Source organism: Salvelinus sp. IW2-2015, linkage group LG22, assembly GCF_002910315.2.
Source record: "Salvelinus sp. IW2-2015 linkage group LG22, ASM291031v2, whole genome shotgun sequence".
Taxonomy (NCBI): Eukaryota; Metazoa; Chordata; class Actinopteri; order Salmoniformes; family Salmonidae; genus Salvelinus; species Salvelinus sp. IW2-2015.
The window spans coordinates 8,645,034-8,651,764 of NC_036862.1; the positions used below are offsets into that span (position 1 = coordinate 8,645,034).

The following is a 6,731-nucleotide window of genomic DNA, read 5'->3' on the forward strand; positions in this document are numbered from 1 at the left end:
AGGCCCATGCCTTCTGGCCAAGTGGACAGGGTAGGGCACGACGGACCCCATCAGGCCTCGGAAGGGGGCTTCGGAGGGCCCTTGAAAGGGACCACGGTAGTGGACTTGAACCCAGACTACGGGAAGTCAGTGAAGGACGAGGATGCTATATCACAATAACACAGGATCTGGGACTGCCCCAACGCCACCCACTTTTTATTTCCTGGTGCTGGGGTCCCTCTGCCTTACCAAGGATTATCTCGTGTTCAAGGTGGGTGATTCCTGTCAGACAAGGCTGGGGTTAAAGCTGACGTGTATTCATTAACATTTCTGCAGACTGCTTCTGTAAGAGCTTACAGATGTGTGTGTGTCTGTGTGTGTGTCTGTGTGTGCATGTGTGTGTACATGCTGTGTTTATTCCTGTAAGTCTAGGTGCATCTGCATGCAGTGTCTATTTCGAGGGACAGTACTTATGCTGCATAATCCTTTCCTCTTTAAATGAAGCGCAGTAAACAGTGCAGTGAGCCGGTCCTATTGAGCTGCAGCTGTGGCTGCAGACATACAGGTAGGCTTTGCTGGTGCCCCACGCCAGGCCCCCAGTGCTGATGGGAATAGGCAATCATCATAAAATCACACAGCACATAAACACTAAAGGAGGGCGCGCCGTGCTCACTCGCTCCATGCCTCCTTCCCTCTCTCGCTGCCCGATGGGACTTCCCCCACTCTCTGTTTCCATGAAACCAATCATAGCTGACTCCGCTGGCCCTGAGATGTTTGTTGTAAGTTTAATATCCGCAGTATAGCACAATCTTCTCTACATCTGCGCTCTCCAAATACAAATGAACTAAGCTGGGCCCAGGACAGCTCTGTGGCTCTGTGGCTTTTTAAAGTCTCTGCCGCCCACCAACAACATCACGTCATCCCGCATATTAGCACACTCAGTGTACTAACGAGGGTTTGAAGTCATCTTTGGGGCTTCCTAAGGCATTTGTGTTTTTCTGATTTGTTTTTGGAGGGCAAGCTACAGGCTATGTCACTAGCAGCTGGAAGTAACTTTTAAACAAGGGTCAGAACCTTTTTGGGTTAGAAAAGGCAAATGGCAGCCACATGCGTAATAGCGACCCCTATGGGTATGTTCAGGTATGCCCTTGGTAATGTTAACCTAAGCCAGCGGTTCCAAAACTAGGGGGTCGCGACCCCATGTGGGATCGCATGATATGAAAATTGGGTTGCAGGAGAAATTCAAAAAGTCTTGAGAAAAAATTATTATATGTATGATCTTGTTGTTGTTTTTTTGTATATATATATATATATATATATAACAAAAAAAGGTTATACATACTATTATTTTTTCTCAGGATACATTAAAATATCGTCTTTGTATCTCAAAATCATTGTAATGTGGTTAACCTTAAAAATCTAAATGAAAATGATTCAAATCTAAAAGATTCAACCAGAGAGTGCCCTCAGATCATGGGAAAAGGCCGCACTTGACCGTTGACCTTGAATCATTCCCACGATGAATGGCTAGGCCCGCTACGCTATGAAACCACACACTACTGCAGAGACCTTGATACTACCGGCCGCAATTGATATGGTGAAAACAATGTGTGGGAAGGCAGAGGCACAGAAACTCACATCAATACCTTTGTCAGATAACACTGTTAAACAAAGAGGAAACTCTGACTGAACGACTCAAAAACTCCCCAGCTTATGCTCTCCAAATGGACGTTAGCTGTGAGGGCCGAGATGCTCAAGCATTGACTTTTGTTCACTATACATGTCGGGGGATGCTATTCACAGGACATATTGTTGTGTCTCACGATTTCCAAGTATGAAACAGCATAGGGGATGTTCAGTGTGCTGCATGGCTATATTGACAAAAAACATATTCCATATGGGATGGAATTATGGGTTTTTGTACAGATGGGGCTCTATCCGTCCCGGGATGGAGGGCAAACCTCTGCACTCCAGTTCTGAATGTGTCTCCCTCTGCCATATGGATGCATTGTATGATACACCGAGAGCAACTGGGGGCAAAAAAGCTGAGCACAGAACTCGGAGATATACTGCAACAGGTAACTTCGATTGGAAACTATATCAAACCACATCCACTGCGTGCACACCTGTTCGCAAAACTATGTGGAGATATGGGATCAGAGCATGACAATGTTCTATTTCACTCCGAGGCTTGGTGGTTATCGAGGGGAAGTGTTGGAAAGATTTTTCCCATTGAGAGAGGAACTGTTGTCATTCACAATGGATGTAAAAAAAAAAAAAGAACAGACTTGGTTGACTTTCTGAGTAATTAAAAGAAAATAACAGAAACAGCATCAGTAAGTGTCCCACACGAGTGATGACTGCTCACCTCCAACGCTTGGAAGAGCACTTTAGGATGGACCGACTTCCCAATCCATTTAACTGTGATCCTGGCTCAGTTGACAGTCCAAAAGCTGATCGAGCTGTCTTGCTGCAGACAACGCATTCACAGTTCAATACAGAGGAGTTTTGGTTCCTGACTCAAAGGGAATAACCTACCGTCTCCCTCTGAGTATTAGGGCGACGTTCATAACAACTGGGAACTCGGAAATCTCAGACTTCCGACGTCAGTGCATTCTAGACAACTGGGAACTCGGAAAGAAACAAGCTCCAGGTGGGAAAAATCATTTTGAACGCTTATCCAACTCGGAATTCMAACTTGGGAACTCGGGCTYCATTCTAGAGCTCTGACTTTCCGGCCTAAAGATCACTGACGTCATGATTTGACCTCGTATTTTTCAGAGTTCCCAGTTGTTTTGAAAGTGCTCTAAAACCCATGGTATGCTACCCTTCACSAGCTCATGTCTGTGTAAAGCTGTATTCAGTGCTCTCGTCTGCGTTAAAACCAAATATCGTTCCAGGTTGGATGACAGCGGAGATGAGGTGCGCACTGTCGACCCCGCCCCCTGACTTTAAGAAGCTCCAATGCGACATGCATCAAGCCACACCTATCTCATTAGTAGTGGTGAGATAAGAGACATTATGTCAGACTAATTTGCAATTGACTGTCATAGAGCCCCACATTAAAGGAATGTTATGGTGAGTTGAGAAGACAATCAGAAATACTGTTTTTAAATTAACTGTCATAGCCCCAAATAAAAAAGTTAACATTGGCTGTTAATTACATACTTTTTTTCACATGGGTGGGGTCGTGAACATTTTCAGATATCAAAATGGGGTCAGGGCCGAAAAAAGTTTGGGAACCCCTGACCTAAGCTAAGAGATTATCAACCTTACGATCACTGTCTTCATTGACCTCATGTAATAGCTTGCAATTTGAGTGATCACCTGCTGCAGCAGTGAAGTAATCCATGCAGCTCTCATTTGGGATCAGTTGTTTTTGTTGTTGAGCAGTTAATTTGTCCTAGTTGCATTACATATCCATTTAGTAGGAATAGCTATTTTTGTCTCAGATGACCGAGTGATTAGACCTTGGTTACATGCGGTTTACAACCCTGTCGATCATAGTCTTCTTCGAGAAGGGAGTTTAGTTGGCTCAATGAATGGCTGCGTGTTTATAGCTGTGGGCAGCAGCAGGCAGTGTTCTCTCTGTGACAGGCCTGGATGAGGCAGATGAGGTAGTATTCTTCCTCAGCCTCCGTGCTCAGCGTTTAGCTGTGAAATACCTGCAGTGTCTGTGCATCCATAATTCATCTAGGAGCATCAGACAGCCAGCGAGGAGATGACAGATCACTCCCAGGAGGCCCTGTGTTTCTCACAGCGACACAATGAAGCTGACAGAGTTACTGGCGACAGTAGGAAAGGTGGGGAGAGAGAGAGAGAGAGAGAGAGAGAGAGAGAGAGAGAGAGAGAGAGAGAGAGAGAGAGAGAGAGAGAGAGAGAGAGAGAGAGAGAGAGAGAGAGAGAGAGAGAGAGAGAGAGAGAGAGAGAGAGAGAAAAAATATCTGACAGTAAATCAAAAATGATGGTGTTCCAAAAAGGTCCACAAATGCAAATTGCATCTAGACACCGTTGCCCTAGAGCACACAAACTATACATACCTTGGCCTAAACATCAGCGCCACAGGTAACTTCCACAAAGCTGTGAATGATCTGAGAGACACGGCAAGAAGGGCCTTTTATGCCGTCAAAAGGAACATCAAATTTGAAATACCAATTATGATCTGGCTAAAAATACTTGAATCAGTTATAGAACCCTTTGCCCTTTATGGTTGTGAGGTCTGGGGTCCGCTCACCAACCAGAATTATACAAAATGATCCCCCGTGTACAACGTAAAACACCAAATAATGCATGCAGTGGAGAATTAGGCCGATACCCGCTAATTATCAGAATCCAGAAAAGAGCCATTCAATTCCACAACCACCTAAAAGGAAGTTATTCCCAAACCTTCCATAACAAAGCCATCACCTACAGAGAGATTAACCTGCAGAGGAGTCCCATAAGATAAGCAAGCTGGTCCTGGGGCTCTGTTCACAAACACTAACAGACCCCACACTGGAAAGAATTAACAAAWAAACTGCGCAAACTAGAATGAGTACATAGTGGCAGAATACCTGACCACTGTGACTGACCCAAAATGAAGGAATGCTTTGACTATGCAGAGACTCAGTGAGCATTGCTATTGAGAAAGGTCGACGTTATCCAAATCAGTCGGTGAACCAGCTTCTTAGATATGCTTCGTCATGGTCTTGGTCTGCTTTCATCACCTCATTTTCAACAAGACCTATGTGTAAGACACTTTCAAATGCTGGTAGGCGTGTGTGGCCTGGGGTGGTCTAGTGGTTACTGCTGTTGTCTTCTGATCACACAGATATGCCAGGTCTAGCGTGGGTTTGAATCTGGCCTATGCCCTTCTAGAGCACCATCTTATTATCCTGTGTCTCTGTCTAAAAAAGGAACTAGTAGGCGCAATCACGTAGCCAGATGTGATATTCATATCTACAGAATTGTACCCCCCTGGGTCAGGTAAGACATACGGGAACTTTCCAGGTATTCTTAGCTCAGGTGATGAGGTTCGTGCACTGATTCCTGTGTCCTGTCTCTTCCAGATTCGCACATCACCCATGCTCGTCTTCTGAGGTGGAGGGAGGGAGAATGGAAAGGTGAGTTTAGGGGCAGAGAGCTATACATTTTAATTCTATATGCAAGTTCTGCATAGAGATGGGGAAGTTATGACGTTACGCAAGTCTGATTTAAAGGGAAAATGAGAAGGGAAGAAGGGACACGTAGAACACAAATAGTGTTTTCTTTCTATTGCATTAGATTGTCGAGTAGACTGCAGGTTTAGGCAATACTTAGTGACGTTTACTTTAATTCTCTCCTCCAGGTAAAGTCCCCCTGGTTCAAGGAAGTTGGAAAAACAAACTCAAAAAAGAATACATATGAAGCAAAGAACAGCATTAGGAGTAGAGATGGGTGGATGCCATGGAATCGCTGTGTTCCGTCACTTATGCAATTCTACCTGGAACTGGGATGTAATCCAGCCCTGTGGAGTGGAGGGAAATGTATTCCAAAACCTGGGGCTTCTTTCACTGTGTGAGGAATGAGTTGACAACCCAGACGCCTCAAATTCCTCTCGGAATACTTTTTGGGATTCTCATTGGAATTGCCTATTACAGAGGAACACCCTTGGATGGTTTCGATGAAATGTTGTGGGTTTCGTAATAAAGCTCCACTCTCCCTTAACGATCGGTCACATGCCAAAGGAATACAATAAGAGAAGGCGATACAGTGTTTTGTTTTCCTCCCCAAGGGCCTTGGAAGTGTTAGCACACATCGATGTCACGTCGATGCACCACTATCAAACGGTTGTTCGGTGATCTCTAGGGCGCTTTATAATCTTTATAATCCTCTCTCGCTCTCTATCTCCCTCTCTCTCTCTCTCTACCACTCTCTCTCCCGCCGTCTATATGGACAACTGAATAGTATACTCAACAATTATGAGATCAAATGCATCCATTTTGGATGACGGTGGAAAAATATATAATTATTTGGCCAAAAACATGGGCTCTCAAGATGAGGTCAAAAGAAGCACCTGGTTTGGTTTGATTACATGAAGCTACAGCACAAGCAATGCATTGTGGTTAGATGGTGAAATGGTGAGTTAGGTTTCATTCTGACACAAACTTTACAGAGAGGAAACTGACCCTATTGTATACCACTTGCCGATGGAACACGGATCAAATACTCGTTTTCCCCTTACTGTTGACTGTGTATGTATTTGTATGTGAGMTACACCTTCAATCTTCTCTGATTTGATACCCATATTTCCTTTGAATTATGAAGCAACAATAAGAAAAAAACGTGAGATGGAATTTTATGCTTTCATAGGTAAAATATGTGGATTTATAAAGAAATAAAATTATTTTTCTTGMAGACATTACTCACACAATTTCTGAAAAGAATCCTATTCATAGATTGATAATTGCATTAAGTGTCAAACTTGTTTTACTTTAAGAAAATGAATTAGAAGCAGTGTTTTCATCAGCTTTGTTGGTCAGTTTTCAACCAAACTGACCTTATGACAATGTAATGACAGTTACAGAAGTATGGTTTTGCCACTAAGGGTCGCCAGAGGCTTTCATGGTGACTTTAACCAGTCCACCTCAGCTCAGTTCAACTCAGACATAGATTAGTGTGGGAAAGATATTAGAGAAGCAACTGAGTAAGTAACAGGTCTATAGATGCTAGTGGTTATGTTATAGCCAGACACCCCTAATCTCTGAGGCCCTTGTACTTTCCACAGGCACTGT

The 6,731-nt window shown here is 43.8% G+C and overlaps 1 protein-coding gene across 1 annotated transcript in view; it reads left to right on the top strand.

The window, feature by feature from the left end:
• Positions 1-6,354, top strand: part of LOC111949943 (leucine-rich repeat and fibronectin type III domain-containing protein 1-like protein) — a 130,858-nt gene extending 124,504 nt beyond the window's left edge. The window contains exons 5-6 of the mRNA XM_023967301.2: positions 5,028-5,081; positions 5,306-6,354. The gene's annotated coding sequence lies outside the window, so the exon portion shown is untranslated. The remainder of the gene's footprint in view (positions 1-5,027; positions 5,082-5,305) is intronic.
• The last annotated feature ends 377 nt before the right edge of the window (positions 6,355-6,731 follow it).